Source organism: Babylonia areolata, chromosome 6, assembly GCF_041734735.1.
Source record: "Babylonia areolata isolate BAREFJ2019XMU chromosome 6, ASM4173473v1, whole genome shotgun sequence".
Lineage (NCBI taxonomy): Eukaryota > Metazoa > Mollusca > Gastropoda > Neogastropoda > Buccinidae > Babylonia > Babylonia areolata.
In genome coordinates this window covers 18013751-18023750 of record NC_134881.1, presented here as the reverse complement: position 1 = coordinate 18023750, position 10000 = coordinate 18013751, and the positions used below count along the sequence as shown (strand labels likewise).

General features: G+C 39.5%; 1 pseudogene across 1 annotated transcript in view; it reads right to left on the bottom strand.

The window, feature by feature from the left end:
- LOC143282815 (mitogen-activated protein kinase kinase kinase 7-like) overlaps positions 1 to 10000 on the bottom strand; it is a 64179-nt pseudogene that overhangs the window by 31936 nt on the left and 22243 nt on the right. The window contains exons 13-15 of the transcript XR_013055310.1: positions 8870 to 8950; positions 7114 to 7125; positions 1519 to 1659 (exon numbers count right to left, since the gene is read on the bottom strand). The product of XR_013055310.1 is annotated as a mitogen-activated protein kinase kinase kinase 7-like (transcript). The remainder of the gene's footprint in view (positions 1 to 1518; positions 1660 to 7113; positions 7126 to 8869; positions 8951 to 10000) is intronic.

The window sequence follows — 10000 nt, the reverse complement described above, 5'->3', positions numbered from 1 at the left end:
GTGTGTGTGTGTGTGTGTATCTTATATATATATATATATATATATATATACATATATATATGAGTGGGATTATATAGGTATTGTAGGGTGGGTTTTTTTTTAAACCCAACCAGATAGGCAGCCATACTCTGTTTTCAAGGATGTGCATGCAAGGTATACTCATGTTTTCCGACACCCATTGATCACTGATATGGATGGATTCATGCAAGTTTTCAAGGACCCTGGCTGTTGATGTAACTGACAGACACTGTTATACCTATATATGACAAGACCATCACCTAAAAAAAACACAGCGACTGTGCACCTTAGTTCTAACATCTATGAGGTGTGAGTCCTTGTCAACAAAACAAATTGCATTCTTTGACTGTCAAAAACGCACAAAATTTGAGACACTTCAATCAGCCAGTGAGCCACCCTTCCTTTTTTTCTCTCTTTTTTTTCTAAAAAATAAAATGCAAACATGTTAATGTTTCTTTTTATTTCCATCAGACCCTGAAGCAAGAAATCTGATAAACTATATGTAAAGATTTTCTTCTTTGGTTTTTTCTTTTTTGTTATTTCAAGGATCAGTGAAGCAAATATTTAAAACAGGCATGAGTAAATCTTTAAAAAAAATTTTACATATGTTTCCTTTGTCAGTGTTCTTGTTTTTGTTAATATTGCATTTGTGATTGTTGCTTTAAATTCTTGGAAAATCACAATTAATAACTGAATGTAAAGAAGAAGAAAAAAACCTGGTACCTTTTCAAAGTTCCACTGATGTCTTTATTTCTCTGACTGAGGGTTAAAGAAACTCAGCATGGTTATGATTCTGATTCAGGTGAGCTTTAATTTCCCTTTACATCCTTTGTGTTAAGCCAATGGCAGTAGTAAAAAGCTTGTTCTAATAACAGCCAACCAGGTATCTACAACGTTTTTGTTTGTTTGTTTGTTTGGTGGCGTTTTTTGTTTGTTTGTTATTGTTTATCAATTCTACATTTAAATTAACAGTTTCTCTCACATCTCTCCTACTTCATTCTGTCACTGACTCAAAAACAGAAACATATACGCACACATACACACACACACAAATACATGTAAACACACACACACACAACCATACACACACACAACCATACACACACACACACACACACACACACACACACTGCTTATTCTGAAAGAAATATAAACAAATACTTTCATTTCACCACACAACAAACACTCTCCAGCGTTTCCATTATAAAAAAAAAAAAATTCAAAAAAATAATAAATAAAAAATCCTACAATCCAAACCAAGCATTCTTTAGCAACATGCACCATGCAAAAACCAAAAGCAGCCTTGATCTAAATGAGCAAAGACAGAAAGAAAGAAAGAAAAAATGCCAAACCAAGAGAACAAAGAAAAAATTAAAGCAAAAAAAAAAAAAAAGAACAAAAAGCAAAAAAAAAAGTGCAAAACACAAGAACGACAGGCATCGTCGTGCCTAGCAGCAAAACAGCATGCTACAAGAAAAGCCAAAAGATGACAAAAGCTACCGTGGACAGAGGCAGAGGAGGAGGAGGAGGAGAAGGGCAAGGGGTCACCTGAGGAGGGGGTGACAATGATACTAGGGGGGGCGGGGCCAGACGGAGTGCTGGTTGGCACCAACGCATCGTACGATGCGTACCGCCCCAAACCTGCCGGACAACAGAGGGGAGACCACACACGACATCAACACTCCGTTAACGCCACCATGCCAAACTACGCCATGCCTCCCGCATGCCACTCTGCCACTTTCTACAGCCTTCGACCGCTTCGTCACAACACACACACAAAACATCACAATGCTGTGAGCATTCCATATCCTGTGCCACAAACACATAAACCGTCACAATACTGTGAGCATTCCACATCCTACTCCACAAACGCAAAACTGTCACAGTACTGTAAGCATTTCATTTCACATCCCATGGCACAAACACATAAACCGTCACAATACTGTGAGCATTCCACATCCTTCTCCACAAACACATAAACCGTCGAAGTACTGTGAGCAATCCACATCATGCGCTACAAACACATAAACTGTCACAGTACTGTGAGCATGCCACAAGCACATAAACCGTCACAGTATTGTGAGCGTTCCATATCCTACTCCACAAACGCATAAACCATCACAATACTGCAGCAAGTGAACACTAACACAAACAACATTTTTACCAGCTACAACAACAACAACAACACCACTGTCACTGAAACTATAGATTCTCATTCCACAAAGGTGCATTCTATACTATAATTTTGCCATGAACAGAGCTGTAACTTTGTAACAGGGAGCATATGCAACAGTGTTTTAATTAACAACATTTTATAAATGAAATGAAACTACTACACTGTTGTTGTTGTTGTTTTGTTTTTTAAGAGGTTGTATGTATGACTGCTCCATTATTTAAGTAACAAAGGAAGAAAGATAGCATGGGAACTGAAAACTAAACTAGTTTAAATAAAAAGTCTACAATTTGAATGTGACTATTGCATAACTTCATAAACAGGGGAAGGTCTCATCTGATCTATACCCTTCGTCCATCCCAGCCTCTTGTTTCACTGGTCATAACAACAACTGCTGAAGAAATGCTGATAGTGAAGCACCGGGCATGCCAATGTGTGCCCACAAACACACACGCGCATTTTTTTTGCACACACATAATTAGCAATCAGGATTGTTTGATAAATTTGTTCACGCTAATTTTGTTTGTACAGCCAGTTTCAAATTTTTTAAAAAAGCAGCAGTAGCAGCAGCAGCAGCAGCAGCAGCAGCAACAACAACAGCAGCAGCAGCAGCAACAACAACAACAACACCAGCTTTGTGGCAGACAGCACTTCAAGTTGGTGTCGACGTCTTCCATTCTATACAACTAGTCTTGTGTTAATACAACACATACATCTTCCATTATGTACGACTCATTTTTGCATAAATACAACACATACATCTTCCATTCTGTACAACTAATTTTGTGTTAATACAACACATACATCTTCCATTCTGCACAACTAATTTTGTGTTAATATAGAGTCAGAATTCTTAGTCAACAGTGAAGCACATTCTGCACCTTAAGAAAAATCATTCCAGTCAATATTGATAACATCTACCTTCAACTGAAAGGACATATAACTGAGCAATCATATGCTGTCAAATACAATTCAGATTTTCAAAATGAACAATTTATAAAAGAATAAATGAATAAGGAAGAAAGAACAAAAGAAAGAAAGAAAGATGCACTTCAGAAATACAGATGCAAATTCATCAGGCCAGAATAACCAAGTTGCCATATGCATGTGCATGCTTTCAAACCATAAGCTTTGGTATATACATCTAAGAAGCAAAATGCTGGGTATATGCAGGCTTGATATCGCACTGGGACTAAAATGTAATGAAAGGGGAAAAAAACAGTTCAAAAAAGTTTATCCTGAACTAAAACAAAAAGAGCAAAATTTTGGACAAAATATAGATTCAGTGAGTGATATCTACAAAAGACAAAGTACAAGGTCAAAGAGCAAAACATTGACACAAAGACACAGAGCTTATTCAGTGTTTGACAGAATTCCCAAGAAGATAAATGACTGCAAAATACTCAACATGATTTCAACAAAATTCTCAAAAAGGTAAATGGCAGCAAAATATTAAGTGGGATGTCAGTTAGTTTGAATTCTCTTTCCCCTCTGAGTATGCTTCATCTAATCTACGCTGGTGACTCTTGTTGGTGGGTAAGTTGCATAAGTTAGTAGTTACTTGTCTATTAATCACTGTTATCTGAAACTGATGGGCCCATGGTATACCAATGAAGGATCAAAATCACCATCTCAGACATAACATACTTCACTCATGCACGAAAATGGACAAAATGGAAGGTGATTTTGCGGACATCAAATGCACATACATGCACGTGCACACATGTGTGCACCCATACACACATACAGTGACACACCCACGCCCACACCCACGCACACACACACACTGTTTTTCATCTTATTGTCTAAGTTTCATGAGCAACCGTTGAACTCAAATGAAAAGTGACCAAAAGAAATGCATATGTAAAAAGATGGTGATCTGGTGTTGGTGTATCTGTCTGAAGTAAAATCCTTTCTTTAAAAAAAATATAAATGAAAAGATAACACTTTGAACATAATATGATTTTTCTGACTCTTCAACTACAAGTGTTTCACAAACATATACAACCAATGAAAAGAAACATTTTCAACAAAGCCAAAGACATAGCAAGGAGGCCAACAAAGATATCCACAGCTGATAAAAGCACTTACAGAGACAACATTTCTAGCTGTGAAGACATCCTCAACATACTTCAGATGTTTTCATGTCTGGACCGGACTTAGAGATCTTCATTTGTAACTGTGATGCACTGTGACATGTTCAAACAAATTCTTCAAAAACTGATTCTAAAAAACTATATGAACCAGTTGCACCAACAAGGCAATGCAAACAGCACTGACAGAACTTTCAACTGAAAAAGACCCTTTCTGAAAATATTCCATCGTGGACAACATACACTTGATCATTTCCTTACAATCCTGCTTCATTCACACTACACCACACCAAGAACAAGATCTACAGGATGGAAAGTTCACCATTAACTCCAATACATGTGTGTGCATGCGCATGTCTGAAGCCTGACTGAATGACAAAGAAAACGAATAATGACCGCCCAAAAGGCAGCTGTCAGTCAGCTCTACCCAAGCAGACAGCCTGTTACACAAACGACTCTGTACAGAGCTTATAGTTTGGTCCATGACCAAGCAAATGCGCTATAAAAGTATCAATAACAACATATATTACATTCTAAAAAATGAATGTAATCAACATGAACAATGCTGGCCCATAGCACGTCTCCACAAACCTCACCACACAACACCGGAGCCCTCAACAAAAGCCCAGGTTACAGCAACAAAGCTGCGACACTCTAATTGCCAACATCGTCTTTTACACAACAAGGGTTAGCTGTGCCATCAATGTACAGCAAGGTGCTAAACAAAGCCTTGTTCAGTTTCCTTCAAACCACCCACACTTTCTGAGACTGAGTGAGAGAGAGAAAAACGGTGATTACACACACACATACATCTTACACAGTCGTATTCGGAATAACAAAACCAGAAGAAGAAAAAACAACCCCTATAAAAATTATCATTGTGCTATACACAAGAAAAATCAAACAGTGCTGAGAGCAAAATAAAAATTTCTACAAACCCTCTCCCATAAACCAAAAAAGATATTGAAGCTTAAGCAGAAATAAAGACTACCACTGACGTCGATCAGGAGCAGGGGACTGGGGCAGAACACAAGATAGGGGAACAGGGGCGGCAAAAATCCAGAAATGAGACCGAACAGGACAGCCAATCTTGACAAAACAAAATGAATGGAGAAGGGAGAGAACTGATTGAAAGGAGAAGATAGAGAAAGGAATGAAAGGAGAAGGGAGAGGAGGGGAGGAGAACAGACTGAAAGAAGGGACAGAATGTAATGAGGGGAAAGGGGACAAAAGGCAAAGAAGGGGGAAGGCCAGGAAGAGACGGGAATGAAGGGAGAAGGGAGAATGGAATGAAGGGAGAAAAGAAAATAAAGGGAGAAGGGAGAGAAGGGAATGAAGGGAGAGAAGGGAATGAAGACAGAAGGGAATGAAGGGAGAAAAGGGAATAACTGAAGGGAATGAAGGGAGAGAAGGGAGAAGGGAATAAAGGGAGAGAAGGGAATGAAGGGAGAAGGGAGAGAAAGGAATGATTGAAGGGAATGAAGGGAGAGAAGGGAATGAAGGGAAAAGGGAATAAAGGGAGAAGGGAGAGAAGGGAATGAAGGGAGAGAAGGGAGAAGGGAGACAAGGGAATGACTGAAGGGGATGAAGGGAGAAGGGAATGAAGGGAGAGAAGGGAATGATTGAAGGGGATGAAGGGAGAAGGGAATGAAAGGAGAAGGGAGAGAAGGGAATGACTGAAAGGAATAAAGGGAGAAGGGAATGAAGGGAGAGAAGGGAATGATTGAAGGGAATGAAGGGAGAGAAGGGAATGGAAGGAGAGAAGGGAATGACTGAAGGGAATGAAGGGAGAGAAGGGAATGACTGAAGGGATGAAGGGAGAAGGGATGAAGGGAGAGAAGGGAATGACTGAAGGGGATGAAGGGAGAAGGGAGAAGGGAATGAAGGGAGAAAGGGAATGACTGAAGGGGATGAAGGGAGAAGGGGATGAAGGAGAGAAGGGAATGACTGAAGGGGATGAAGGGAGAAGGGAGAGAAGGGAATGACTGAAGGGGAAGAAGGGAGAAGGGAGAGAAGGGAGAGAAGGGAGAAGGAAGAGAAGGGAATGACTGAAGGGGATGAAGGGAGAAGGGAGAGAAGGGAATGACTGAAGGGGATGAAGGGAGAGAAGGGAGAAGGAAGAGAAGGGAGTGAAGGGAGAAGGAAGAGAAGGGAAAGACTGAAGGGGATGAAGGGAGAGAAGGGAGATGAAGGGGATGAAGGGAGAAGGGAGAGAAGGGAATGACTGAAGGGGATGAAGGGAGAAGGGAGAGAAGGGAAGACTGAAGGGGATGAAGGGAGAAGGGAATGAAGGGAGAGATGGGAATGAAGGGAGAGAAGGGAATGACTGAAGGGAATGAAGGGAGAGATGGGAATGAAGGGAGAGAAGGGAATGACTGACGGGAATGAAGGGAGAAGGGAATGAAGGGAGAGAAGGGAATGAAGGGAGAGAAGGGAATGAAGGGAGAGAAGGGAATGACTGACGGGAATGAAGGGAGAAGGGAATGAAGGGAGAAGGGAGAAGAGAGAAGGAAATGAAGGGAGAGAAGGGAATGAAGGAAGAAGACAGAAGGGAAAGAAGGGAGAAAGGAATGCAGGGGGAAGAGAAAGAAGGGAGTGCAAGGGCAATGACTGAGATAGGGGACTAGGGGCAGGATGGTAAATGGCTTTACGGAAGTGGGAGTTTTGTGGGCAAGGGGCACAAAGGGCTGAACAAAGCTCACGTAAGATGACACACTATCTGGAGCTGAACATAAACACCTAAAAAAAAAATATATATATATAAAATTCATGTACATTCTGACCCATTATGCACAACAGTCAAATAAAAAGGAAGAAAGCTAGGCTCACCTCTCCGAAACACTGCAGAAGGATCACAGAAGGGAGATTAGCACAGTGAACACAAACACAAGGGGAGACACACACATGCAGACTTGTTAGATTCTGACCTTCACACAGGAATTTCTATTTCCTACTTTCAAAAATTGATTCCAGTGTGTTAACTGAACCAATTCAAGGGGAATTTCTCTTCTCTACTTTCAAACTGATTCCAATGATAACAAATTTTGGAGGAATTTCTCTTCTCTACTTTCGAGTTAATTCCAGTGTTAACTGAAAAAAAAAATCCAGAGGAATTTCTCTTTTCTACACTCAAGCTGATTCCAGTATTAAATGAACAAATTCTTAAACACAACCAGCAACGATGATGAAACGGTCTGCATCACAGACTTATGGCTGGGAGGTCATAGGTTTGAACCCTGTAAAAGGTCAACTTTGTGTGATCTTCCATCCTCATGCCAGCTCCTATAACAGAGCTGTGCATGCTATGAGCTTAAAAGACAATAAGCTCTGAAGCTTCATCATTCCTTTCACCAATGTGTCCACAGTACATGGTATCCTGTGTATGTTGAAATAAGAATAGGCAGGGGTAAGCATCAATGATAACTGTAGCTCAGCAGCAGCGCAGGGTCTCCTCTGGTGGATGGCCTCACGGCGACCAGACACTGACAGCTCCCTGGTGCTGGGACCGTGACAGAATGAAGTTACGTGCACCTGTGGATGGGGGTGATTTCTTCTTCTTCTCTTTCTTCTCCTTCTACTTCTTTTTTTCTTTTTCTTCTTCTTCTTCTCCTCCTCCTTGTTGTTGTTGTCCTTCTTTTTCTTCTTCACTCCCACATTCATTCGTACACATACAAGTGGGCTTTAATGTACATGACTGTTTGTTCTCCACAATGAAAGCAGCCATACTCCTTTCTCGGGCACTGGGGGGATTTCTGGTTGGTTAAGTGCTGAGGGAGTAATGCCACTCGAAGGGCATGGAAGATGAGGCAGCAAAACAAAAACAAACAAATAACAAAACAATAATCTACAGTAATGAACTAATGAAGGCCTTTTTTTTTTTTTTTTTTTTTTAAAGGAAGAGTATAATGCGGGGAAAGAACTTGAAAACGATACTTTCATTTTCTCCCCTTCAGCAGGGTAGCAGTTTGCACAGGACAGGGAATCAGACCCCTGCTTGAGTCTGCACCAGTGGGTCACAGTATAGTATTTGTATATCCAGAAAAAAAAAGTATGAATATGATAAACTGGCGCTTTTTTCTAACCACGAATGATAATAGAAATTGTCATTGAAACTGTTCATTACAATATGAATTTAAATATCATACCACAACATTTTTTTCTTCCTTCTTTCTTCGTTGCAAAATTGATTTTTGTTCGTTTGTTTCTTGCTTTATTTTGCTTCAATTTTTTTTCTTACCAGATGCATAAAATAGTTCACTTTATAAAAAAATAATAATGATTTATCCTAACAATAAAAAGAAAAAACTGAACTGAAACCAAATAAAAACAAACAAAAAATAGGGGGCAGGGGGGGGGGGAGGGGAACAAGGGTGAGAGAGAAAAGGAAAAAAAAAGGAAGACAAGGAAAGGGAGAGACGTGGGTAAGGGGTGAGGGGTGGTACCGTAGGGTGGGAGGAGAAGGTAGGATAAGAGGACTGAATTATTACACCATGAGGATTTTCAAGGACAGTAATTTTTTTTTTTTTTTTTTTTTTTTTTTTAAGGACAATCTGGAAGTAACGACACACAACGGACAACAACGTACCTTGGTTAGGGGCTATGGGCGGCCCAGCAGAGACAAAAATGGGGGTGGTTCCATACGAGCCTGACCTACGATGGCCTTGTACTGGCAGAGGAACGACAACGACAGCACATGATCATCATCAGTCACTAGCTCTCACCATCCTTTTTTTTTTTTTTTTTTTTTTGTTTGTTTGTTTGTTTGTTTTTTTTAATCATTCCTCACAAGTTATTAGATCCCACCATCTATTGTTGTTGTTTTTATTATTCTTCATCAGTCAATAGCTCTCACCATATATATTGCTGTTTTATTATTGCTCACCAGTTACTAGATTCCACTATCTATTGTTGTTGTTTTATTATTCCTCATTGGTTACTAGCTCCCACTATCTAGTTGTTATTTTGGGTGGTTGTTTTTTTGTTGTTGTTTTTCAGATTCCTCATCAGTTACTAGCTCCCACTATCCATTGTAGTTTTCTTTTCTGATTCCTCATCAGTTACTAGATCCCACTATTGTAGTTTTTTTTTATTCCTCATCAGTTACTAGCTCCCACTATCCATTGTAGTTTTTTTTGATTCCTCATCAGTTACTAGATCCCACTATCCATTGTAGTTTTTTTTTCTGATTCTTCATGAGTTACTAGATCCAACTATTGTAGTTTGTTTTTTTTATTCTTCGTGAGTTACTAGATCCCACTATCCATTGTAGTTTTTTTCTGATTCCTCATCAGTTACTAGATCCAACTATTGTAGTTTTTTTGGGGTTTTTTTTTTTTTTTGGTTTTTTTTTTGATTCCTCATCAGTTACTAGCTCCCACTATCCATTGTAGTTTTTTTGGGGTTTTTTGTGTGTTTTTTTATTCCTCATCAGGTACTAGATCCCACTATCTATTGTAGGTTTTTTTTTCTGATTCCTCATCAGTTACTAGCTCCCACTATCCATTGTAGTTTTTTTCTGATTCCTCATCAGTTACTAGATCCCACTATTGTAGTTTTTTTCTGATTCCTCATCAGTTACTAGATCCCACTATTGTAGTTTTCTTTCTGATTCCTCATCAGTTACTAGATCCCACTATTGTATTTTTTTTCTGATTCCTCATCAGTTACTAGATCCCACTATTGTAGTTTTTTTCTGATTCCTCATCAGTTACTAGAT